This window comes from Triturus cristatus, chromosome 8, assembly GCF_964204655.1.
Source record: "Triturus cristatus chromosome 8, aTriCri1.1, whole genome shotgun sequence".
Taxonomy (NCBI): Eukaryota; Metazoa; Chordata; class Amphibia; order Caudata; family Salamandridae; genus Triturus; species Triturus cristatus.
This window is the reverse complement of record NC_140591.1, coordinates 1,442,329,607-1,442,356,247: the sequence shown is the minus strand read 5'-3', so window position 1 is coordinate 1,442,356,247 and position 26,641 is coordinate 1,442,329,607.

The following is a 26,641-nucleotide window of genomic DNA, read 5'->3' as shown; positions in this document are numbered from 1 at the left end:
CATCTACCAAAGAACACAAGAGTGACGCACCTTCATGCTCAGGACTTGAGCTAATTCACTGAACGTGTGCGTTTGTTGATGTACAATCAGGGCCTTCACCAGTCCAGATATTGATTACTTTCATTGGTACAAAGGTGTCAGTCATCTACTGGTAGCCTACAGGTTCGGGGCTAGAAATGGTAGGCACCGAATGTGCATCTGGAGTTTGAGTATTATGGACTTCAGAGGATTACACTATGGGTGCTCTTGGTTGTCGCTGATGTGGTCCCTGGCTGACTGTAAACCCCTTGATTTCAAACAAGAAGGTGCTAAGAAATGTTGGAAGTGAGGACAAGCTGTCTATAATGTGGGAGCAACAGCAGACAGACTGAATAAGGTTAGTGGTGGTTTGGCTCTTATGATTAACTTGCTTAATTTGTCAAGCTTGCTGTCGATTCCTGCCGTAAAGACATCTAGGGAGTTCAGAAGGTCAACTTGAAGGTCTAGATTGTCAGAATGGTAATTGGGAGCAGACACAGTGGATTGAAGTGTCTGAGAAAGTAGTGGTCAAATTGTGCTAGATAGGGCTGGGGTTGTGTCTAAGGCACCTTTGCCTGATGTACTAGAATGAAAAGGAGGCTCTGTAGAGAAGAGTGACAGATCCAGGAAGGAGTGATCATTTAATTCCATTCCATGAGTCAGAGGTCTAGTTTCGCAGAGCCATCCAGGTTAACTGGTTTGGTAGGTGGAAGTAATATATTCCCGGCAGATGCCCAGGTCCATTGAGCCAGTGGAGGACTAACCGTGCATGCTACTCTTGCCTCCAGGGTTGGTTCGGTCACAGAATGGGACTCTAGATGAGGATGAGGTCCAATTTGGGGATCTTGCATGTCCCCATGGGGTAAATAGGTAACTGGAGTCGAAGTTGAAATATCGTGAACCACTTCACTGGGGGAACGGACAGATTCTAATAGGAGGTCAATTAATTTGGAGGGAGGTGTGTGTTTTATGGACGAGTACAACGACCCAAGAAGGAGACTGGCGGCCAGACGTCTGATTTAAAGCCAGAGAGGCTGACGGAAGACCAAAATCCTTGGGCTCTGCTAGCTGGGCTTCGACCTCCTCAGCATGCTTGACCCTGGAATCTCCGCTACATACTAGAATAGGCCATTTTAGTGGGGCTGAATGAACTAAAGCTTGGATTTAAAATTGCAAGGGCCCAGTTTCTATCTGCACAGGGCTGGTTCGGGAGTGGGCTCACCTCTTCTTCCTTTGGGTTGTCAATGCAGCCAAACATGGCTGATTTTTTGAAGAAATCCAAGAGAGTAGTCATGTCTGGAGTGTCAGATAAAGCCACTGTAATGTGTTTGGGAATGGGACAGAATGTCTTTGTTGAATAGAAGTAAAGGTAGATGATACAAGTCGGAGTATTTAATAGAGCATTCAAATCCGCAGGCTCCTAACCGCAGCTTGCTACTTGCTGTGGGATATGTTACCAAAAGAGGACTGTTTGTGTTCAGGATAATGGGTAGATGAATGCTGGGCTAAGTGGCCACAAGCGGCTTCTGTAATTGTGTGGTATACGGGGAGAGGGCCTGTGGGGTGATGCCAGGCAACTCACTGTATGCAAGCTGCACCGGCCTAACACCAGCCGCTTCCTCAGAGCACGGAGATAACCTGCAACCTAGAGTTTCTGGGCACCAGTCACTGTTTTCCAGTGTTTCCCACTGTATTCCAGTTGCTGTTACAGTGGCTGCCCTGGGAAGGAGGGGAGCGACTCACCATATCCCGATGTAGGGTCCAAGTCCAGGGGCATGTAGGGGCTGTGTGAGTGCACCCGGATCTTCACCTCATTGTTGATCCAGCTGCATCCAGGAGGACAGTGGGGCAGAGCGGTTAGCAGCGGTGGTGGCGGCTTTTAAATGGGAGAAATTTAAAGTGAAGAAAAGAGTTTCTATAAAACATTGTCTTAATGTTTTTCTCTACTTTAAGTTAAGCCAATTAAGACCTAATGTTTTATTAAGCATGTTTCTTCACTTTAAATTCCTCACATTTAAACAAATGACTGTATTTTCTTGTTATAAATATGGCACCGTGTATAATGTATACAAGCCACTGGGAGTAATACGCCTGCTGTTTGTACAGACACTTTGACATGGGAGAAAATTAAAATGTAATGTATATAAAAACAGTTAACTCTGTGGTTAAATTAGAAGCTACATAGCAATGGAGGGATTAGAGGTTTCGTCTCTGTCAGAAATAGTAGGTCAAGAGTATTCTCACTCAAAAGGCCAAAGATGTTACCTGCTTGCTTCTGCAATGAGCTCAAGTTAATCAGGGCTGCAGAGAACTAACTGAGCCTTGCCTTTCCTATTTGCCTTCATAGGGGAAAGGTCCCTACCCTACGATGAGGCGGTAAACTGAAAGTCACTGAAGGGGCAGGAATGATTACTGTGCTGCGAGAATAAAGGCAATTGAGCAGCACATTTATTCGCAGGGGTGAGACTCCAGAGAAGGTCTTTGCTACAACATTTAAGTGGATTACCTTCTAACAGACACAGCAGCATGCCTGGTGCTGGTGGCTTACGGGACGCTGACAGGCACAGACGGGCTTGCCTTTGGTGTGCCACTGCAAGCGGCCACTGCGGTTCTGCGCAGCATGCCTAATTTTATTCATGTGGCTGGAAACAACTAGTGTGTGCATTGCCCTTATATGCCCTTATATGGTGCCTCTATTTGACCCCAGATACAAAAAAGCCTGATTGTTAGGCACAGCGTATTTTTTGTTGCTTCCAGTGACTGTCTAAATACAAGAGTGCAGTACACAATTCAGATTCAACAACAGTGGTAAAAAAGGTTAAAATCAATTTTAAAACAAACAGAGCTATGTGCAAATGAAGCAATTGAAACCTAGTTCAGGCACGTTTGCACAGCGTGCCCCATCTTATTCATGTGGCCGTCAACAGCAAAAGAACACACAGCCCTAATTTGGCACCTCTAGATGTTCACATATGTAAAAAAAAGGCCCATTGTTAGGCAAAGTATATTTTTAGGTCTTTCCACCTCCCAGCGACTGTCTAAAGTACAAGCGTGCAGCCCACAATCCAGTTTCAATATCAGTGGTAAAAAAGGTTAAAATTAAATTTTGAAATGAACAGAGTTATGTGCAAATGAGGCAATTCAAACCTTGTGCTGGCGTATCTGATCAGCATGTCCCCTTTTAATCATGTGGCCAGAAACAACTAGAGCACATACTGCCGTAATATGGACTTCTAGATGTCCGCATATACAATAAAGGCTGATTTTTAGGCAAAGCGTATTTTTAGCTGCTCCCTCCTCCCAGTGACTGCCTAAAGCACAAAAGTGCAGCCCACAATTCAGATTCAACAACATTTGTAAAAATGGTTCAAATTAAATTTTAAAATGAAGAGAGCTATGTGCAAGTGAAGCAATTCACACCTAGTGCTGGTGCATCTGCGCAGCTTGCTCCATTTTATTCATGCGGCTGGAAACAACTAGAGCGAGCAGTGCCCTGATATGGCCTGTAGCAGGAGTTCATTGCTGTGATTCTAAAAGGTGCATCACAGGTTAATACCTTTTACAAACATTATCAGTAACTAGTCATTTTACAAGAAGGACCCATGAAATATGACAGCTTGCTACATGTCGCTCAACATGCATTATTTATGTGATTCAGTGCATAAAGCAGAGCTGTAAAAAACAATATGTAGGCCAAACAGTGAATGACCACCGTACACGATTCAGGAACCACAAATCAACAAGAACTAATGAGAAAATTACACAGCCTGTAGCCAATCATTTTAACCTTCAGATTTGAAGATGTTCCATGTGGAGCATGTTTTAAAGGAAGAACTACTGGATTCTAGAGAAAACCTCTGGATGTACTGTTTAAGTTTGTTGTATACAGATGGACTGAACATCATGCAAAATCCACAAGCATTTTCCAAAAACTTCTTTAAGAAGGGCTACAGCAAATACTGCAAGGCAGAATGCACACCAAATTTGGTAGGAAGAGGAAACTAGAACGTAGTTTCCGGAGTGTGCTTTTTGTAATTTGTGTAAGTACATTGAGTAGTTTTTTTTTACAAATGACGGGTTACAAATAATTGTATATTTGGACTGTTGGGACCACAAGAGGCTCAAGAGCACCAATTAAAAAATATAGCATTGTATTTGGCCCAGGGAGATTTATTTCCCTTGGGCAAATTTGCTCTGTATCCATCGATCTGATTAGCTGGCAGCAGCGATTACAGGACATGGGGACTTACTCCTCTGTTCTGAAGTTTGATAAAAATAAAGATATAAGGGGGTGGAGTAGAGATACCCTGCCCCCCTAGGACCTATAGGGGGGACCCTCTGGGACACACAGCAGGCCAAAATAGAATAAAACCAGCAATTTTTGACAACAATCTCACAGAAGTTCCACAGGATTGCAAAAAAACAAAAAACAAAGGCGACTAGGGCCGCATTGGTAAATTAAGGGGAAGGGTGCACAGATCCTCTCTCTAAGCCATTATAGGCCCTGGATAGACTACCCACAGATCCCCATTTCATAAAGGGAGGGTGAATGCAGCCTCCCTCCCCAAGCCATTACAGGGCCCGGGGAGCCCATGTCACAGGCCAAAACTTCCAAAAAAGGGGAGAGGGGCCTCGTGGACCCCTTCCGTTCGTTTAAAAGGCCCTGGGGACCACATCCCCTAGGACCACTACTTTTAAAGACTGGGAGGTGGCCACACAGCCCTCGTCCTTTAACCTTTAATGGCCCTGGGGACCCCATCCCCTGTTGCTGGCTCACTTGCTGTGTCCTGGGGTGCCCACCCTGGCATACACAGCAAATTCTCTGTCTACATCGGGGCAGGCAGGGAAACTTATTTTTGATCCTGCCTGGTGGGAGCCTTTTGAAAACTGCCACCAAACTGGAGCAAACACTAAATCTGTTCAGAGTGGCCATGAGCTTTAAAAATGCTCCTGCCTGCTGGGAGCAGACTTTCGATCAGTTTCCCTACCTGTACTGATGCGGGAAGGGAAACAGATCAAGATCAAGATATAGAAATGGCTGCTCCCTCTGGGTGGGAGCAATGCTGGGTTCTGCAGAATACGGGAGCTGTCTGGAGCCGTGGAGGTGCTGGTGCTCCCTCTTAAAGACTTTGTGAGGGGAGCATCCCTTTTAAAAAAAAGGCACCAAGTCACCTACAAGCTCCGCCCATTTGGCCCCACCCCTTTCACATTAGTAGTATGCAACAGTGTTACTGCTATTTTCCTGGCTAATGGACAGATTGTTTTCTCAATAATTGCAATCTGAAATCCTTGATGGAGGTGAATGTGGTGTTGATTTATTGGAGTGCAATCTCTTCTGCGGTGAATTTACAAGACAAATAGGTTCCTTCTTCCCATCTCCTGGCCTGACGGCAGAGTCCATGGTTCTCCCTTTTAATTGCTGCTGAGTATGAAAAGATGCCAAATCACCTGCAATCTCTGACTGTTTGGCCTGCCCCTTTCACGTTAGTAGTAGTTAACAGCATTCTGACATTTTGCAAGCTGATGGGCAGTGTGTTTTCTCTACAATTGCACATTGAAAAACGATCAGAAATCCTCGATGGAGGTGAATGCATCATTGATTTATTCGAGCGCAATCTTTTCTGTAGTGACTGTCTAACACTATTGGGTTCTTTCTTGTTGTCTCCTTCTCTGAAGGGAGAGTCCATGTATCTCCCTTTTAATTGCTGCTGAGGATGTAAAGGCATCAAATCACCGTCAAGCTCCACCCACTTGGCCTCCCCCTTCCACGTTATAAGCAAGCAACAGTGCTAGCTTCAGAAGGGTTGTGTTGCCTACCCCCTGCTATGCATGGCAAAAGGCCATGTGCAGTGTGGGGTTGGCTACTTGTGAGGGGTTTGCACCAGGACCTGGCTTTACGTATCGCAATAAAATATAACTTTATGTTAAAGAAACAAAAATTCACTGAAAGACCAAGCTTTAAAGTAACCTTATAGTTAGGTGTGTTAAAAAGATATGTTTTTGTTTAAAAAAAAAACTTAGAAATTCACTGAAAAAAGCACACTCAAAGTAACATTATAGTTAGGTGAATATGTCAGTGACAACATTGATGTTTTGAACAAAAATATCACTGAAATTCACCATAGTCAGCAAAGCTAATTATAAGTTCCGCCCTCGATATGCACTTCTTATTACCTTACATAAAACATTACTCATGACTTGTTCTATAACATTATTTATTACATCACTGATGACATCTCAAATGACATCATTGAAGACATCACTGATGACATCACGGATGTAATCGTGCAAGCTTCGTTTGTAGACATTATTCTATAAACTGGTATGGAATTTGAGGCCTGAAAGTAAGTACAAAATAGCTCAGAATAATAGGAAGCATCATTAATGTCATAGGGCGCGATTCACAGAACTAACTTAAGACAAAATCCTAAACTTACTACCATTTTGGTATTCACAGAAGGCACTTACTCATTTTGGTATTCACAGAAGGCACTTACTCATTTCGGTATTCACAGAAGTTAGGAGTCCTAACTTTAGGACTCCTAAATGCCTTCTGTGAATACCGAAAGTCTTAAAATTAGGATTTTTCTCAGTTTAGTAGTAGTATAGTTAGGACTCCTAACTTTAGGACTCCTAAATGCCTTCTGTGAATACCGAAAGTCTTAAAATTAGGATTTTTCTCAATTTAGTAGTCCTAAGTCTAAATTTAGGACTACTAAATTGAGAAAAATCCTAATTTTAAGACTTTCGGTATTCACAGAAGGCATTTAGGAGTCCTAAAGTTAGGAGTCCTAACTATACTACTACTAAACTGAGAAAAATCCTAATTTTAAGACTTTCGGTATTCACAGAAGGCGTTTAGGAGTTCTAAACTTAGGAGTCCTAAACTTAGGACTACTAAATTGAGAAAAATCCGAATTTTGAGACTTTCGGTATTCACAGAAGGCATTTAGGAGTCCTAAAGTTAGGAGTCCTAACTATACTACTACTAAACTGCGAAAAATCCTAATTTTAAGACTTTCGGTATTCACAGAAGGCATTTAGGAGTCCTAAAGTTAGGACTCCTAACTTCTGTGAATACCGAAATGAGTAAGTGCCTTCTGTGAATACCAAAATGAGTAAGTGCCTTCTGTGAATACCAAAATGGTAGTAAGTTTAGGATTTTGTCTTAAGTTAGTTCTGTGAATCGGGCCCACAGTAGATACAAATCCCTTAGGTGTAGCAAGCATGTGCTATGTGCAACATTGACCATATACCAAACCCTTCGTGGGTACCCTAGTTAACATTAACAATCAACCAGAGATATATGGGAAACCATGTTTGCACACAGTGTCAATATGTATACAACTGTACAGAGAATGCATATTCAATTGCTGCTCCAAAATTAATGTCCTACTACGGACAGCTTTTATCTGCATCAAATCCCTCCCAGGCCCCTAGCCTATATTGAAAAATTAAGTTGATTTGAATAGACAAGTGATTACCGTAAACAAAATTGTCAAAAAAGACACTATTCACTTAAAATAACAAGGTCTGAATGTGCTAGAGATGATACTATCATCAGCCTTCATACTGTGGTGAAAACTTTAGGGCTAACCTATCTTCTGAAGCAAAAGAAGCACATGTACATATGTTAGTACTTGGTGCACACAGAATTATAAGTTATGTAGAAATTGTCATGCTGAGACAATTCTGCATAATAACTCTCAAGGATGCTTGCAATTCTTAGCGTCTACTACAATCTTTGACCAGTTGGAAACTTTTTCTGCAGAACAAAAAAGACTTGTGTGGAGCATGCGAAACACAAGTCATGAACTTTCATCTGCACACAGAGTTACTCTTCTCTACAGAGGCTTGTAACGTGTTCAATACCTTTACACACCTCTGATGCAATAGAAGCACATGCATCTTGTAAACTCTTCCACCCATTAGCTGGACACAGGCTGTTAATGTAGGTCGAAAAATATTATGGTTGCTACTTGCCACTATGTAAATTCTATAACAAACCAACACACTTATTGGATCATGTTGTCAGTGATATCATCAGTGATGTTATAAATGATGTTCTAGTACATGTCATGAATGATGTAATATGTGAGGTCATAAGAAGTGCATTGGGAGGGTGCAAGTTATAGTTAGCTTCACTAAATATTACTCAAGAATGTCTGTTTTTTTTTAGTTCAAAACAGTTCAAAACAGTAATGTTGTCACTGACATGTTCATCTAACTATGTTGTTACTTTAACCTTTGTTTTTTTTAGTAGGCAGTTATAGTTTGGACCTAGTTTCCATAGGAAGAGCATTTATTGATTTGCCAATTACTTTGACGAATCCTCATGACATTTTCAAAAATAGTTTGAAGCTCACTTTAGCTGCTGCCTTCAAAGTTTTGTGGTGACCTCTCAAGCAGGGGCCCGAGAAAAAAAAGGGGACTCCAAACACTTTTTCCCCAAGTTAATTTACAAAGGAAACTTTAGACATGACTGCAACCCCAACTGCTGAAGAGAATTACGCCAAATTTGGCAGAACAGTAGTTGTTTGCAGAAAAAGCAATGTTCTTGTTAAATGATGTAAATCCATTCAGCAGTTGTGGAGAAATTGAAAGGTATTTAATATATACAAAAGGGAAAGTGGAGGATCCACATCCCCTGCAGAGATCTCGTGATGAGATCTGATTGGCTGCCAACACTTCAAACCAGGTTAAACTGAGTCACATGAAAAACATTGAAAAAAAAGGAGGCAGTATGACGTCCATGTAACCTTTTGTTTTTTCAGTGAATATATATATATTATATATATATATATATACATATATATATATATATAATTTTTTTCCGACATTTTCAAAACTAATGGTTTACTCAGGTCAACTCCTGTCTTGAAAGTTTCAGGATGATTCGTCAAGCGAGGGCCGAGAAAAAAGGGGGGTCCCACAACGTGTTTTCCCCATGTGAATTTCCATAGGAAGTTTTGGAATAGGCTACAGCCCAAACCGCTGAGCGGAATTATACAAAATTTGGAGAAAAGGTAGCTCTTGGTTCAGAAAGTGAGCTTTTTTTAAATGGTGTAAATCCGTTCAGTAGTTCCTGAGAAATTAAAAAAATAAAAATATTGATATCTGAGCACCGAGGAGGAGCCCGGAATCCACCCAAGCACGAGCTTCATTCTTATTGGCTGCAAAAACTCCAAACCAGAGTGTGTTGGCAGCCATTTTGTGACTCAGTAGAACCGAGTCACATCAAAAAGGTAGAAAAAGGTTGTACATGTAGAAAAGGGATTAGGGTAGAAACACCCTGACCCCCTCGTGCTAGTCAGGTAGTCCCACAGGGACCCCCAGGGCCCAAAAAACATTTTTTTTGTTTTTTTGGCAGAAGTCGCTCTGGGTGCACGAATCCCAATGAGAAAAGTTCCCTTAAGCCCACGAGGGGAGGGGTCAGCAGGGTCTATATGATATTATATAGCGGGGGCCCCCGCAGCCCCAGAGAACGCCACCTCCCCGGGGCTTTATGCATAATGTGCTGGGGGCACGCATCCTCCCCCCACAGCCCCAGGGACCGCCACCTCCCTGGGACTTTATTTATATAAGGTCAGAGGTGCCTCACGGGCCCCCCCAAGCCCCGGGGACAGCCACCTTCCCAGGGCTTTATTAAAATAGGGAGGGTGGGCCTTGTGGGCCTCATGGGCCCCCCAAGCCCTGGGGTCCCCCCGGAGCTTTGACAAATAATTAATGTGGGGTTCTTGAGCCCCCCGCACACTGCCCCGAGGACCACTACATCCCGGGGCATTGAACATGTAAATGTGGGGTCCGTTACGGACCCCCAGCCCCGGGGACCACCACCTCCCCGGGGCTATTTTCACAAAGGGAGCCCTCAATGGCCCTGGGGACCCACTCCCCAGGGTCACCTACTGCAATGTCCTGCAGGAACCCTGCTCTCGCTTCAACGAAGCAAAGCAGAATTGCTTTTGGGCAAGGGGAGCTGTATGTTAGCAACCCCCTTGCCCAAAAGCAATGCCGGCTCCCGCAGGAGGCGGATGCCAGCAGGGACCATGGGGGCATTGGGGCTCCCCCCGTGGTCCCCAGCGCTGAGGCCAGGCCCCGGGGAATGGGGTCCTCTGGGCCATTATTGGCCTGAAATGGGGGGCCACACGGTCCACCTCCTAATTATTTTTTTTTTAATGGTGGTAGCCCCAGGGGATGGGTCATTATTGGCCTGTGGAGAGGGCCTATACGGTCCCCCTCCTTATTATTGTTTATTTTAAAAATGGTGACAGGCCCTGGGGGATGGGGTCTCCAGGGCCATTATTGGCCTGAGGAGGGGGACCGCGTGGCCCGCCTCCTAAATGTTTTTTAAAAATAAATGGTCACAGGCTCCCCCGGGGCGAAGAGCGAATAATGGTAGTGGGGCATTTTTTTTTCTTTCGAGTTTGGAGTCGCGACCCCAAATCGGCTCTCAGCTCAGCTCCCCCATGTAAAGTCACTTCGGATTCGTGAATTCACCTTAAATAAATAATTAAGTAGTATATAATTTAGAAGGTAGTGTTGTATTTGTGAAGTTGTTTTAAAGAGTTAATGTGATTGAAGTTAATGACAAGATTAAAATGTACGGGGATCGCTTTCTCCTTCCCCTGTTGGTCTGCACGTCGGAATCCTATGGTCCTGGGCGACCGTTTCAGCAGTGGTGCCTGTTTGTTAGGGATTAAATTACTGCTGGACCGTTTTCTCCTGAAACCGCGTTTCTCTTGGGTGCTGATGCTGACCTTAGGATGGCACCTGTGTTTTCTATCTCAGAGTTTGTAATGAGTGATGGGATCACCCATGATCTGAGCTGAAGCTGCCGCAAGACTCTTAAGATGCAGTCCTCTAACCCCTTCACCCTAAAGTATGTCACCTGGCCTCTACATCTTAAGGATCTCCCCCCTGGAACCCACTCTCAAGCTATTTCAAATTTGATGCAGAGATGACCCTGCATGGTGTTTACTATTGGCAATGGACTGAGTTTCTACGTGGCCCCACTTGGGTTTTGGTCCAGCTTGCTCTAACTTTTGGGCCCCTTTGAGACACGTTCCTTCCATTGCCGGTATACCTGAACTTATCTGCACCTCTGCCCCCTGTGTTTTCTCCCCTCCCTTTTTCCTCTCCTCCCTCTACTGAGGTCTTGACCTCCTATGTTTGATTATGCAACAGCAACTAACGTAACCATGCAAATCTGTTATTCTTGTTATTCCCGACTGTGGATACGTGAGCAACATTGCTGATGTCTGGTGGAGCTGCTAGACAGATATAGAGGAGATTGGCCCTGGTCTTCCCCCTCGGCCATCACCTACCCAGCAGGACATTAGGCATAGTTCTCGTCTCCCCACTTTGTCTCCTTCCACCTCCTATGAACTACTTTAGCATTGTTCTTTTTCCTCTGCTTTTATTATGCTCTTGTAACGTATGTAAGTGGTGACTTGTAATGTAACAATCCTCATGTAAAGCGCTCTGATAGCTCCGGGTCTAGCCAGCGCTATATAAAACTCAAATAAATAAATAAGAGTTGTTAAAAATATGTAAAATTCTAAATTAATAGTTAAACTTGAAAAGTGCATTGTGTTGTAGGACATTGAATTAATGCTTTTGCAGATTCGCGTCGGGTGCGCAAATCCACAAAACATTAAAAAAAATATGTATGTATAAAATAACATTTATATTCATTATTATGTTATACGGTGGCTCTAAAAAGAGCCCTTGTTTCATTCTGAGTTTGTTGTTGCTACATGTAAGTGCGGATGCACAGCTTTAGGTTGTTGAGAAAGACTTGATCCTGTGAAGTGTACTCCATCACTTCTGTAGATGTTATCCATATCAAAACGTAGATTGTTGTTATAGATGGAGCCCATCCTATGTTCTCTGAGGTAAGCAGAAACAGCTTTATTGACATTTTTTCTAGCTTTCTCAATGCTTTGACAGAATTGATTTGACCACTTCCATTTCTGACTTTGGCATATATTAGAGTATACAAAGACAGTTTGAGGTAAACGCAATATCAATTGTGCAAAGGTGTCCTTCATTAGCATTTCCTGACCTACCCCAGTCAATGTGCCTCGGTCATTGCCACCACAGTGCACAATCATGAGGTCAGGGTGTTGGAGATGCAAAAAGGTTTTAACCAAAGGCATCAATTGGTGCCACTTTAATCCTCTCAGTGCAATCCATTTATTATCCACATTTTGCAAAGCTAGGTCTTTGTCAATACCTCTGGGTTCAGCATACCTTTTGCACTAGAAAACGTAGCTGTGTCCAACAATCCATACTGTAAGCATCTTGAAGGGATGTCTGGAAGTAATGAAAAGATGTCTGTAGCTGAGGTAGTCAGTTGGTAGAATGAGAGGTATTTAAAATAATGGACAAGATGCTGTTCTTTAAAAAGTAGAGAATTGATTGATTATGTATAGTAATATATGTATATTGGACAATGGATTAGTGATTATGGTAGTTTGTTTTAGTGTGTGGATATGTACATTTGTAGTATACCTCATAATTTTAGGTGTTGCTTTAAAATTGGAGGTGGAGTCTCTTAAGTTTTTTAAGGTGTGCATGGACTTCAATCTCAAGTGTATCTATAATTGTATATCTATTTTCATATGCCTTATACATTTGAAGGAGCATGATGTATAGCAAAGAGGTGTTGTTGCTATTTATGCAGTAGGCTTAAGACTGTGAGTATTAGTGGAATTGTGAAGATGCAGCATAATGGTGTGGTTTAAAAGATGTTGACATAAGGTATTATTGATTAGGCTTCTTTTTTTAAGTTTCTAGAGAGGTACAGTTGAAATATGCCACATAATGTTTGGTGTTTGCTTGAAATTGGAAGCTTGTTCTGTGAACGTTTAAGGTTTGGATAGTGGTATGGTACAGACATATTCATGTATGCTTTTAGGAATATGCTGAGACTTTCAGTAAAGACATGTGAAGGGTTCCTGCTTTGTATTTGGGGAGGTGTAACATTAGTTTATAAGTAGTTGAAGAATGGTAAAGTAGCAGCCCGAAAGTGAGCTTTGAGATGCTTGCAGAGATGGTATATATTAGAGTAATTTGTATGATCTTTGAAAAGTTATTTTTCACATCTACCGCATAATTTTCAGTGTCTGTTTGAAAATTGAAGTGTAGTCTATGGAGTTTTAAGCTGTGGATGGTGTTGTGACTGAGATAAGTGTCTACTTGCACATATATTATGGTATGTGTTATGCATCTGAAGATGATAGATGTATCGAACATGGGTATACATTTATCTGTGTATTACTTTTATATATGATTCTGCTAGCAAAAGGTACAGACATATGCATACATGCTTTTAGAAATATGGGGAGACTTTCATTAAAGATAAGTGAAGGATTGCTTTGCTGCTAGCTATGCTCAATACCTGATTAGTACTAGAATAGTGAAGCTGTGGTAGTAGAAAAATAATGTTTAAAATAAGCTGGGAGAGGAATTATTGATAATGGTACTTCATAGGAGTCTGTGTAAAAGTTGACTTGAAATTTGCTCCACAAATCTAGGTGTGTTTGAAATGTTGAGTGTAGTCTGTCAAGTTTGAATGCCTTTATGGTCTAGTGAGTGTGGTTATGTTTCTACTTGCACATATATTCTAATAGGTGTAATGCTTTTGGCAATAGGTATAGATAGAAGCATGCATGCTTTTAGAAATATTGTTAGAGTTATGGTAGAGACATATGATAGGTTGCTGCTTTATGTTTGACTTGGCCCAATATTCGTAGAATGGTGAAGCTGTAGAATAAAAGTGAGTTTTAAGACATGTTGGCAGAAGGGATTACTGATTAGGCTACTTTCTCTAAGTCTGGGGAAAGGTACTCTTGAAATACACTTGCAGAGGTGCTAAGGTCCAGGGATCCCAGTTCCAGAGAGAATTGCCCAGTTTATATGTAACTTGTTTCTTACGGAGATTGACTCGAGACACTGGACCTCTATGGTCTCAGGGAAAGTAAATGCGTAAGGTTATGAGTCAAAGGCTCCTCCTTGATTAGTTTAGAATAAGAATGGTCAGAGTACTTTGATAGGTACAGTTTATTTTTTTATTTGTTGAAACATGAAGAGTTCTGTTTCAAATGTTCCAAACATGCAGGTTATATCCTGTATTGTTTTAATAATTTATTGTTTCTTTGTTCACATTTAGAGCAAAGTGAACAGCCGACACGTGTTTCGCCCAATGGCTCAAAGTTGGGCCAGGGCTTTTTCAAGGCTTATTATTCAAGGTTGCAGCACAACATATTAGCTTAACGTTTTGTTTTTCAAAGTTGCTTCACAATAAGGCAGAGCGAATATTTTTAGTCTGTTCATGAAGATCGTAGTCCCAGGGTAATCCCAAACACGGTTCTTCCCACTCTAGTGGGAAGAAACGTGTTTGGGATTACCCTTACACTTGAAATACACTGCAGAAATGTAGGTGTGTCTTTGAAATGTAAAGTTCAGACTACTTGTTTATTTTTGTTATATATGATGATGATTTCAAAAGTTATACATATATGCATGTATAGTTTCAGGAATATGGTTAGATTTATAACAGACTCATGTTTAGCTTCTATGCTTTATTTTGAGTACGCTCAACACCCTGAGTAGTTACAGAATTTTGAAGCTGCAGTACAACAGTGTACACCATGTCATAGACCTGACTTTATATGCTGCAGTTTCAGTATTCTGCTACTACTCAGGATGTTGCACTCCTCCAATCACTCAGGTACACTGCAGTACTACTCCAATCACCCAGGCAGTACACATGCACTTATAAAATCACCCAGGTACTTGCTATGTACTCCTGTAATCTCCCAGATATTACTCCTGCAACCATGGAAGCACTAGGCATTACCTATGTATTCCTCTAACCCCCCAGACATAACTCCTGCAATCATGTAATCAGCGTTAGCTCTACACTGGTTTAATAATGCATGCACTTTCCTTGCACTCCTCCAAACACCCTGTCAGGATCTATGCACTCCTCCGATCACTTAGCCAGTACCTATGCACTTATAAAATCACCCAGGCACTACCTTCACTCTTTTGCATTCACTGAGGCACTACCACAGTATTACTCTAATCACCAAGGCAGTACCGATGCACTTATAAAATCACCCAGGCTCTTTCTATGTCCTCCTGCTGTCCCTCAGATATTATCTCTGAACTCATGCAATCACCAATGCATTAGCTATCCACTGGTTCATTCACCCAGGCAATACCCTTGCACTCCTCCAATTACCTTTTCAGGATGTATGCACTCCCCCACTCACTTAGCCAGTACTCATGCACTTATAAAATCACCCAGGCACTACCTTTACACTCCTCCAATCACTGAGGCACTACCACAATAGTGCTCTAATCAGATAGGGAGTATCGATGCAGTTATAAAATCACCCAGGCACTTCCTATGTACTCTTATAATCCCCCAGATATTATCCCTTAAATCATGCAATCACCCAGATATTACCTATGTACTCCTCTAATCCCCCAGACATTACCTCTGCAGTCATGCAATCAATAATGCATTACCTATACCCTGGTTCAATTACCCAGGCAATACCGGTGCACTCCTCCAACCACCCTGTCAGGATCAACACACTCCTTCAATCACTTAGCCTGTGCCCATGCACTTATAAAATCACCCAGGCACTATCTTTGAACTCCTCTAATAACTCAGGCATTCACTCAGTACTCCTGCAATCACCAAAGCAGTACTCATGCAGTTATAAAATTACCCACTCACTTGCTATGTACTCTTGTAATCCCCAAGTTATTACCCCTGTAGTCATGGTATCACCCAGGCACTAGTTATGTACTACCCCTGCAGTCATAGAATCATGCAGGCTGTACCTAGGCACTCATGTAATAACCCAGGCACTACCCTTGCAGTTTTAGAAACATCCAGGCCCTGCTGTTTCACCCATCTATTCACCTAGGCACTACTCAATGAGTAACCTGTACCTTTAGGTGCTATTCATACACTTATCCATGCACTCAATGTTTATGTGAGCACCCATGCCAGTTATTATCCATCCTCTCCTACAATTACCCAGTGACTAACCTTGCATGCATAGAATCACCCTAGCACTACCCATGAAGTTATGCAATCACTGAGGTAGATCTATTACATGTTTCAGTTGTAATTTTCACTATATTCCAGAAATATTGTATACTTATTTCTTTTAGATACGATGATGATTTGAAAGTGTAGGGAGATATGTATGCAAGCTTTTAACAATATGGAGAGAATTATAGTTGAGTCGTGTATTATTCTGCTGTTTAATATTTGGCGAGGCCCAACACTCATGTAGTTATAAAAACACCCAAGTACTACCCATGCAGTTTTCCAATGATCCAGTCACTACAAATACACTGCTGTAATCACTCAGGCATTAGTCCTGCACTCATGCAAAGTAAACATTCAGGCACTACCTATACACTCATGCAATCACCAAGGTATTACCCATGCACTCTTTGAATCATGTAGCCACTACTCATGCACTTATATAATCAGTCAGGCATTAGTGTTGCACTCCTTCAATCACGCAGACACTACCCTTGTACTTATGTAATCACTTAGCCAGTAGTCATGCTGTTATGAAATTACACAGGCACTACCGTTGCACTCCTTTATTCACTCAGGCACTGCCTCATTACTCCTGCAATCACTGAAGCAGTACTTATGCACTTACAAAATCACTCACTCACTTGCTATGTACTCCAGTAATACCCCAGATATTGGGGCCGATTCACAGAACTAACTTAAGACAAAATCCTAAACTTACTACTTTTGGTATTCACAAAAGTTAGGATTTTGTCTTAAGTTTGTCTTAAGACAAACTTAAGACAGACTTAAGACAGTCTTAAGACAGACTTAAGACAGTCTTAAGACAGACTTAAGACAAACTTAAGCCAGACTTAAGACAGACTTAAGACAGACTTAAGACAGACTTAAGAAAAACTTAAGACAAAATCCTAACTTAAGTCTCTCTTAAGTCTGTCTTAAGTCTGTCTTAAGTCTGTCTTAAGTTTGTCTTAAGTCTGTCTTAAGACTGTCTTAAGTCTGTCTTAAGACTGTCTCAAGTCTGTCTTAAGTTTGTCTCAAAAAAACTTAAGACAAAATCCTAACTTCTGTGAATACCAATAGTAGTAAGTTTAGGATTTTGTCTTAAGTTAGTTCTGTGAATCGGGCCCATTATCCCTGCAGTCATGGAATCATCCAGGCACTACTTATGTAGCACCTTTGAAGTCATAGAATCATACAGTGTCTACCTATTCAGTCATGTAATAACCCACACACTACCCTTGCAGTCATAGAATCACCCAGGTGCTACTGTTGCACTCATCTAGTCACCTTGGCACTGCTCCATGACTCATCTATGCCTTCAGGTGCTATTAATACACTTATCCATGCACTCAAACTGTATGTGTGCACTGATGAATTAGCCAGTCACTATCCATCTTCTCCTGCAATTACCTAGTAACTACCTTTAAAATCATACAATCATCGAAGCACTACACACGGAGTTATGTACTCAGGCAGATCTATTACATGTCTCAGTTTCTAGGTTTCACTATATTGCAGAAATATTGTATACATATTTCTTTTAGATATGATGATGATTTGAAAAGGTAGAGACGTATGTATGCATGTTTTTAACAATATGGAGAGATTTATGGTTGAGTCATGTGAAAGTGTGCTGCTATATATTTGGGTAGGCCCAACACTCATGCAGTTATAAAACACTACCCATGTACTACCATGTACTACCCATGCAGTCTTCCAATGATCCAGGCACTACATATGCACTACTGCAATTACCCAGGCATTACCGCTGCACTGATGAAATCACCCAGGCACTACCCATGAACTCATGCAATCACACAGGTATTACCCATGCACTCTTTCAATCACCCGGCCACTACGCATGACCTTAAATAGTCCCTCTGGTACTATGCTTGCACTCCATCAATCATGCAGGTACTACCCTCAGCCAGTACTCATGCACTTATAAAATCACACAGGCACTACCTTTGCACTCCTCCAATCACTCAGGCATTCCCTCAGTACTTCTGCAATCGCCCATGTAGTTATAAAAATCACCCACTGATTTGCTATGCACTCCAGTAATCCTCCAGATATTACCCCTTCAGTCATGCAATCACCCAGACACTCGTTATGTGCTACCCTTGTAGTTGAAGAATCATCCAGGTTCTACTTTTGCACTTATCTATTCACCTAGGCACTACTCAATGTATTTGTTTGTTTATAGATGGCAATATTTGTATATAATTATTGTAATAATATTAAAAACATTTTTAGAAAGATAATAAACTTTTTTTTTTAAATTCTCCATAATTATTAAGAAATATTCAGTATGACAAGAAACGTTCAACAGAAAAGACAACAAAGAAAACAGAACTATTTAAAGGATAGAGAAAAGCAGAAACTAGATGAAGTACAACATGTGACGTTGGAGAAAAAGTATTCTGGGAAGAGAACAAAAGAATTTGTTAAAAGTCTTTTAAAAATGTAATCGATTTTCAAAATGGGGAAAAGAGAAAGAAAAGTACTACAAGCAATCAGAAGGAAAAGAAATAATGAGAAATTTATGCAAAATCAGGTTATAGGAATACAATCCATGTTGAGAAAAGGATGAAAGAATATAAAGACATTAGGAAGAGAATGTATAAAAGTACTACAAAATGTATTTAAAGATTGCAAAAAATATAAAAGAAGATCCGCATTTTACAAGAAGAAAGAACAGATTGAAAGTGTAGTTTAAATGAAAAGAAAATTGTTTATATTATAATATATTATTGCATTATTGAACACCTGATTTATCCACATTGTGATACATTCCCTGCGTAATTCTGGCTTTAAAAGAAACAGTTCATTGCATCATCCTGATCTAACACCTAATTTACCCACATTGTTATTCTATCACTTTCAACATGTTAATAAAGTTACGTTGTCATCCGCTAAGTACAGGAGGGGTTAACGCTCTGAAACCCTCGTACGGGTCACACATGATGTCATCACACCTCACATGACTGATGCGGAAGCGCAACAGTGTGGCAGCAACCTTTGACTTAAATACACTTGGAACCCAGACACATACGTTGTCGGGATTCTGCTGTGGGCACACTGCAGGTGCGAGAGCCCGGCGTACAGGCTTAATGGAGTAAGTAATACTGTTGGTTTCAGTGGACAATTGCATTAGAAACCCAGTGTTTTGCGCTCGTTAATTTTCCTTACTCCCGCTCTCTCCTTTTTCTCTGTAGAGTGGTCAAGGTCAAGAAAGCTTTATTCGATTGTTTGCACAGACAATGATAAAAGCACATAGAAAATACAGTACAATTAGTCAGACAGAAAAAAAACCCAGATATTAATTAATTTATACTACATTTTAAAAAGTTAAAAACGGTATTAAACTGAAACAAACTCTTGACAAAATGTATCAGATCATGGACAGTTGCTTCCTACAGGACAAGACTTTTTTCAAAAAGATCAATATCCTAAACACCGTGTGCTCATTATTTAAAAGTTGTAGAGCCAAAAAGGCTGGTCGGCATTTGCGCAACCCAAATTGTTTAAGAATAGGCAACAAGTACAGGGACCTTGCAGCAGTGTAAAATTTACAGAAAATGGTGACATGGATCATGGACTGTGGGGGCAGATTATCACAGGGGCAGGTTTGGAGTTTTTGAGACCAGTCATTTGGTGTGGGGAAAGTGACTAGTCGATAAAAAATTCCCAGCCTAAAACAGGTCAATAAAAACCTATCATAGGCACCTTGTACATAAGTCAGGTAAGGTTGAATGTTAAAAGTGATTAAAGCCATCTGATTGTGCAGAACGGTGGGTTTTAAATTATCAGTCGACATTCTGTTAGAGTCTAGCAGCAGCATACCATCTTTTCTTAGCTTCCTACTTGTTATATGCTTAAGGGAGCGGGAATCGGTGAAAAATTCGGGATGGCCAAGATCCTTAAAAAAATTATACACATATCTTAGCCAAGGAATCCTCAATGCTCCTTCCAGGTTCAGCGTATCCCCAAGAATTTCTCTATTTAATTTGGCCTCATCTTTTGACCACAGCCTGTGCCATAGAAGCACAGGTTCAACTCTAATCAGATCGGAAATAAATGGAAGCCCTAACTCTGCGTGAAAACGCTAGCAGAGGAACCTTTCGGTAAGCATAAGATTTATCTAAGTATTCCACTCTCTGGATTGAGAGTAAATCAGCAAAACCCCACACCCCGCTACCATAGAGTGCCGCTGCAACGCACTTCGCTTTATAGAGTTTTAAAAGTTCTACTGTGGGTCTTTTTCCTAATTTTCTAGCAAAAGTAATTAAAGCAGATGTAGTGCATAATAAAACCAACCTTTTTGCTAAAACTGCTTCGGTCCAGGTGTCGTTATGGGTAAAGAGAATGCCGAAATAGGAGAACTTATTTGCAACCCCAATTTTCTGCCCTGCCACAAACATATCCTTACTCTTCTTGACGCCAGTACCACAGCGCATAATAAACGTTTTGGACGAGTTTACTCTAGTCTTAAACCTAGGTTTTTCATAAAGAGGGAGAAACTATCCAGAACACGCTGAAGGCCTATTTGGGTACGAGACATCAGTACCGCGTCATCTGCGTACAGGAGGGCTGGAATTGAACGCCCCGCTACCATCGGAAAATCCTGGTTATACTTGAGAAGAGCCGCCCCTAATCCATTTACATACAAATTAAAAAGGAACGGGCCAAGACACAACACTGTCTGACCCCGTTCTTGATCGGGAAGGCCTCTGAGCATTCTGCCCTCACATCATAGCGGACGCGGGCCTTGGCCTCACAATAAAAATGTTTAATTAAATAAATAATATTTGATTCAAACCCCATGACTTCTAAAATTGACCACAATTTGTTATGGACCACACAGTCAAAAGCGGCTGTGAGGTCCACAAAAGCTAAAAACAGATTACCTTTCTTAGCCCTTGTGTATTTCCCCACCAATAGAGAAAGGTTTATACCCTGCTCAGTAGTCCCTACCCCGGCCCGGAAGCCATACTGCAGGTCTGACAGAACAGAGTTCTCCTCAGCCCAGTCCTGAAGACGCTCAAGAAGAACTCTGCCTACCACCTTCGTTATTGCATCCAATAAGGAGATGGGTCTGTAGCATCCCGGATCGTGCCTATCACCCTTTTTAAAGATAGGCACGATAGTAGAGACTACCCATGTAAGCAAAAAGCTAGTGCTACAACTAACTAGCGTTAAGCACCTGTACCAGGAGGGGCCCCCACAATGGGGTGTTTTTTTTTTTAAATATCAAAGGGAACCCCGTCTAGGCCAGGAGCTTTGCCACCTTGGCTAGCTTGAAGGGCCCGCTCCACCTCCTCTAGGGGAAACTCTAGATCCTTATTCTATAAGGAGCAGTTCATGCCAGAAGTGTCCCGGGAAAGATTATCATCCATGAGGGAACTGCACTCACCTTTGTATACCTGGGAAAAGTGATTAATCCACTGATCCTCAGGTATGGCTATCTCAATAGTTGGGCCCACCTCACTGGTCAGAACAGAGATGGAATTGAATTTTTGAAGATTAAATTTGATCAGATTGAAGAGGTAAAACAGATTGGCTGTTGTGCGGTTTGTTTTTTGCTTGTAAAAGACTTCTATGTTCATAGAAAACAGTTTCTTCTTTCTTTAGCATATGCTGTAACCATTCATAAATCTCAAGGTTTAAGTGTAGACAGTGCTTTGGTAAATATTCAATTACAGTGTTTAAAGAGGGCATGGCATATGTTGCATTGTCTCGAGTAAAAACATTATCTGGTTTGTATTTGATTGATTTTGATGAGAAAAAGGTTAGTGCTGATGCAAATTGTGTAAGAGAGTATAATCGGTTAAGAAGACTGTATGCTCCTAACTTAGGTGAATATCTCATATATCAAAAATGTGTAGTGTGTCCAAACAAAAATATGACAAACATTCTAGTGAGGTTAAAAAAATGAAAACAATTCAAGAGAATGATGAATCTGCAAAGAAAATGAAAATGGACACTGTTGATGATATTTTAGGATACCAGTTAGAAAATAGTTCAGGTATCAACTGCTCTGCTAATGTAATTGTGAATGTTGTGTTTTATCTAAAAGATCTTTATCATGAAATTATGGAAAATCGAGAAAAAAGATTCTGTTCTTTATTACAATATATTTTTCAAAAGTTGGTAACTGATAGAACTAAAATCAATACTGCTTCTGGCATACGGCATCGTTTGGATATATTTACTGGTTCATTGCAATTTACACGTAATGTACAAGAAGATACACAAGAAGTTCTTATGTTTATGCTTACAGTATTGGAAGATGAAGGAATAGAAATTGAAAATTTGTTTGGACTAAGTTACAGATGGGATCATAAATGTGAAGAGTGTTCATTTTCTTTTACCACTGAAATAGACACTGAACGATTCATATATTTGAGGATACCAGATTGCAAAACAGTGTATTTTAACGAATTAGTAAAAACAGCTAATCAAGATATGAAATGTTCTCATTGCAAATCAGAAATGTCAACATTATTTATAGACAGATTTGGACAATATGTCATTTTAATGCTACAATGTTGTAGAGCAGATGGAAGAAAATTGGAATCCAAAATTAAAAATGTTGTGGCATGTCAAGTATCAATTTCAGGAAGAACTTTTAAAGCAGTGGCTATTATTTTTCATGATGAACCTACTACAACATCTGGACACTATACTGTGTATTTAAAGTGCAATAAAGTATGGGCTCATTGTAATGATGCCCATTTGGAATTCAAATGTTGGTTACCTTACGAATTATCAAATTCATATCTGATATTTGTGATGCCAAAGTTTTGAAAACATCTTTCGGCCTATTGGGAAGATGTGATCACGAATTAACGAGTTTATTTTGGAAATTTTCAATGCAAATGGTTTTGGAAACATTGATCCGCCAATTGGGAAGACGTGAACAATTATGTTATGTTATATGGCTTTTATGTAGCGCAAATCACCTTTAGGTCTCTAAGCCCTTCTAGAGAAGAGTGAGCAAGTCACTGGGGCAGAAATAGAATAGCAGCAGCATGGCAGAAGATTATGCGGTTGTTAACGCCTCTCTAAATAGGAAAGTTTTTAAACGCTTCCTAAAGATGAGCAGAGCCGGTTCCTTGCGTAGGTACTCTAGCAGATCATTCCAGATCTGCGGGAGAAAAACAGAGAACGCTCTACCCACTTTGGATTTAGAGATGTACCTGGGGGGAGCTAACCTGCAGGCCTCAGAATATCGCAGAGTTCGGCCTGGAACATATTTCTCCAAGCGATCTTTTATATACTTGGGTGCCTGACCGTAGAGTGCCTTGTGGGCAATACATAGACCCTTGAACTGTGCTCTCTGTTTGATAGGGAGCCAATGTAGTTTGTGTAACAGAGGGGTAGCGCGTGTCTTTCTAGGAAGTCTAAAAATAAGCCTGGCCACATCGTTCTGCACCACCTGCAATCTCCCAATAAGCTTCTGGCGGCGGCCAATGTAAAGGGCATTCCCATAATTCAGCCTGGTAATGACAGTGGCAGAGACAATTGACTGCAGTAAAGATGTTGACAAGAGAGGAGCAAGTTTCCGTAGCTGGCTGAGTAAGCCAGTACAGGTTCCCACTACTGTGGTGACCTGGCAAGACATACATATTTCAGAGTCAATTTTCAGCCCCAGGCTTTTTACAACTGGGACTGGTATTGGGACTACACCTAGTTCCGGAGGCCAGAAAAGATCACACCAGGGGCTATTACTTGTTGGAATGACGAGCAATTCGGTCTTATCCGGATTTATTTTCAATGAATTGGCCGTCATCCAGTTCACAGTGAACCTGAGCAACTTCTTGGCCAACTCCTGGGCCTGGCGGGAGTTGTTAAGCCGGATAAGAAGTTGAGTATCATCGGCGTAATTAAAGACCTGACAGTCCATGTGAGTCAGAGTCTCCACAAGAGGTTGCAGATGATATTAAAAAGAAGTGGAGATAGTGCAGAGCCCTGGGGTACCCCACAGGCCAGGGAGCCCAGATCCGATATCTGCTCACCCAGCTGAACTCTCTGAGTACGATCAGACAGAAATGACTTTAGCTACTGGTATGCTTGCCCACTGATACCCAGATTGGTGAGACGGTTCAGCAGTATGGTATGGCTGACCGTATCGAATGCCGCTGACAAATCTAGTAAAATCAGGGCACACGACTGTTTGTCATCGGCCATAACTCTGAGCTCGTCCAGAACAGCCAACATCACTAGCTCTGAACTATTATGAGCTCTGAAACCCGCCTGTCTAACTTGGAGTAGCTGGTGGTCCTCCAGATACTTCGAAAGTATCTTTAATACGTGCTGTTCCAACATCTTGGCTAGAAAGGGGAGCTGAGAGATGGGTTTATAGTTCTTTAGAGTCTGGGTATCTGCACCAGGTTTTTTCAACAGGGGGGTGACCCTGGCTTCTTTGAAATTTGTCGGTAGATAGCCCATATCCAAATAATTATTTAGTAGTTCCAGTATCTGCTTCTCCAGCTCTGGCAGGGCCATTTGAAAGATCCTTGGAGGGCAAGGGTCTACCCGATAGCCTGATTTGGTGTGATTTGTTAATGATGCTAAGGTGACTGAGTCAATTTTAGGGATATTAGAAAGCTCACTGCTGAGACAGGGAAAGTGGTAGTTCTGATGGAGGGAGCTGGGATCGGTGGGGGTTCTAGCAATTTCCGAGATGATGTCCTTAACTTTCTGAAGGAAGAAATCCTGGAAGGCATCACAGTCTAAAGAAGCGATTGTGGATTTGTTCTCGGCTTTTTGACTCAATTCTTTCAGAATAGCGAATGTCTCTTTCTGGTTTTTCTCTGCCAGAACAATCCTTCCCTCATAATACTCCGCTTTCCTTGCTAAGATGGCTGATTTGTAGACGGAAAGAAGGACTTTCTAGGCATTTAGCTCTGCTGGCTCATAGCTTTTTCGCCACTGCCTTTCAGCTTGGCAGAGATGTTGTTTTATCCCCTCAGTGGTTCATTGAACCATGGGGCCCCCTTTCCTTTATCTCTGACTTTTTCTTTCCATTCTGGTGCCACTATATCTATAGCTTGCTGTAGATGGATCAGTAAGGCTTCGCTTTCCTGGTCCAAGTTGGCTATTTTCGTCCTAGGGGGCGGAATGGAGTGCAGGGTAGCTATTAAGTGATCTGCCTCAATATTTTTCCAAATTCTTACCTTTCTCCATAAAAGTGGGGGCTGTGATAATTGGCTATCACTCGGGACCCAGCATCTAAGCAGCGAGTGATCAGACCAAGCACAGGGGTTAATATCTGTTATCTCTGCCCAAGGCTGTGAGGTCCAGATTAGGTCAACAGCGTGGTCCTTTACATGTGTAGGACTGTTGACCAATTGCTGAAGGTCCAATGAGAACATGGCGGTTTCAAAAAGTCCCGCTGCTGACTCTCTCTGTGTCTTGTCCCAATGGTAGTTAAAATCCCCCACTACTAGAAGATGTTTATATCTGGAACATTATTCAGGAATGAGTTTCAGAAAAAGCTAATTCAAGCTAGGGGTGGTCCTCGGAGGCCGATAAACTACCATAAGAACGATGCAGGATGATTTGAAGGAGATTTTAATCCCCAAGATATCTGCATTATCAGAATTTTCTGCTGTTATTTTAGTGACCATTAGGCTCTTTTTAAAAAGGAACACCGCCCCCCCCTCTAGTGTCCCCTGGTCTGTTTTGCCAGAAGGCATCAAAATCTGTTGGGAGTGCTGCAATGATGTCTGGGGCTGACATGTCCCCTAACCAAGTTTCCGTAAATGCCAAAATGTCTATATCACCATCTTGTAAAGAAGAGAAAACCTCAAGCTGGTGCTTTTGTAAAGAGCGTGCATTTCAAACAGCTACCTTTTAACCCCATGCTATAGGGGCACAGACATTTTCCTGAATCATCAAATGAGATGGCCTGGGCATGACCTCAGCGCTATTAGTCCTCAGTAAGTTTTCAGCCAGCAGCATCGTCTGAACATTACCTTCTCAGGTGTGCTTACTCATAGCAAGGGTCCGTAGCATTTCGGCAGTACAAATCAGCGGGGGTACAGGGGTTCAGGCCCCTGGTCCCGGCTGGGCGCATACGGGGCAGACGGGCTTGCTTTTGGAGGGGCGCCTTCAGTGTGCCGACGGCACGCCCGCTGCACGCATCAGCTGCGCGTCAGCCCCATCAGCTGGTTTTGAAGCTGCGGTGGGCGAGTCAGTAGAAAAAACTAGAGCGTGTCTAAAAATGGCGGCGTGAAATGTGCTGCCAGAAGTGAGTAATTCTAATGAGGACGTAACCGTCTACCCGTGATCCCTCCACTCAATCAGCACTCTATAGCTGCAATGGACCGGGGAGAGGTGATCGGCATGCGGCAAATGAGTAGAGAATCAATTTGTTATGCCCCAGACGTTAAAAACACAATAGAACAACATACAACAAATTTAAGAAATGAGTTTAAAATTATGCAAGTTCATTCAGAATAAGGATTCCAAGAGATCCCCCAAGCGCAAGGGCCGTCAGTGTATCCTGCTTCCCGGCGCTACCTGTGCTTCTCTATA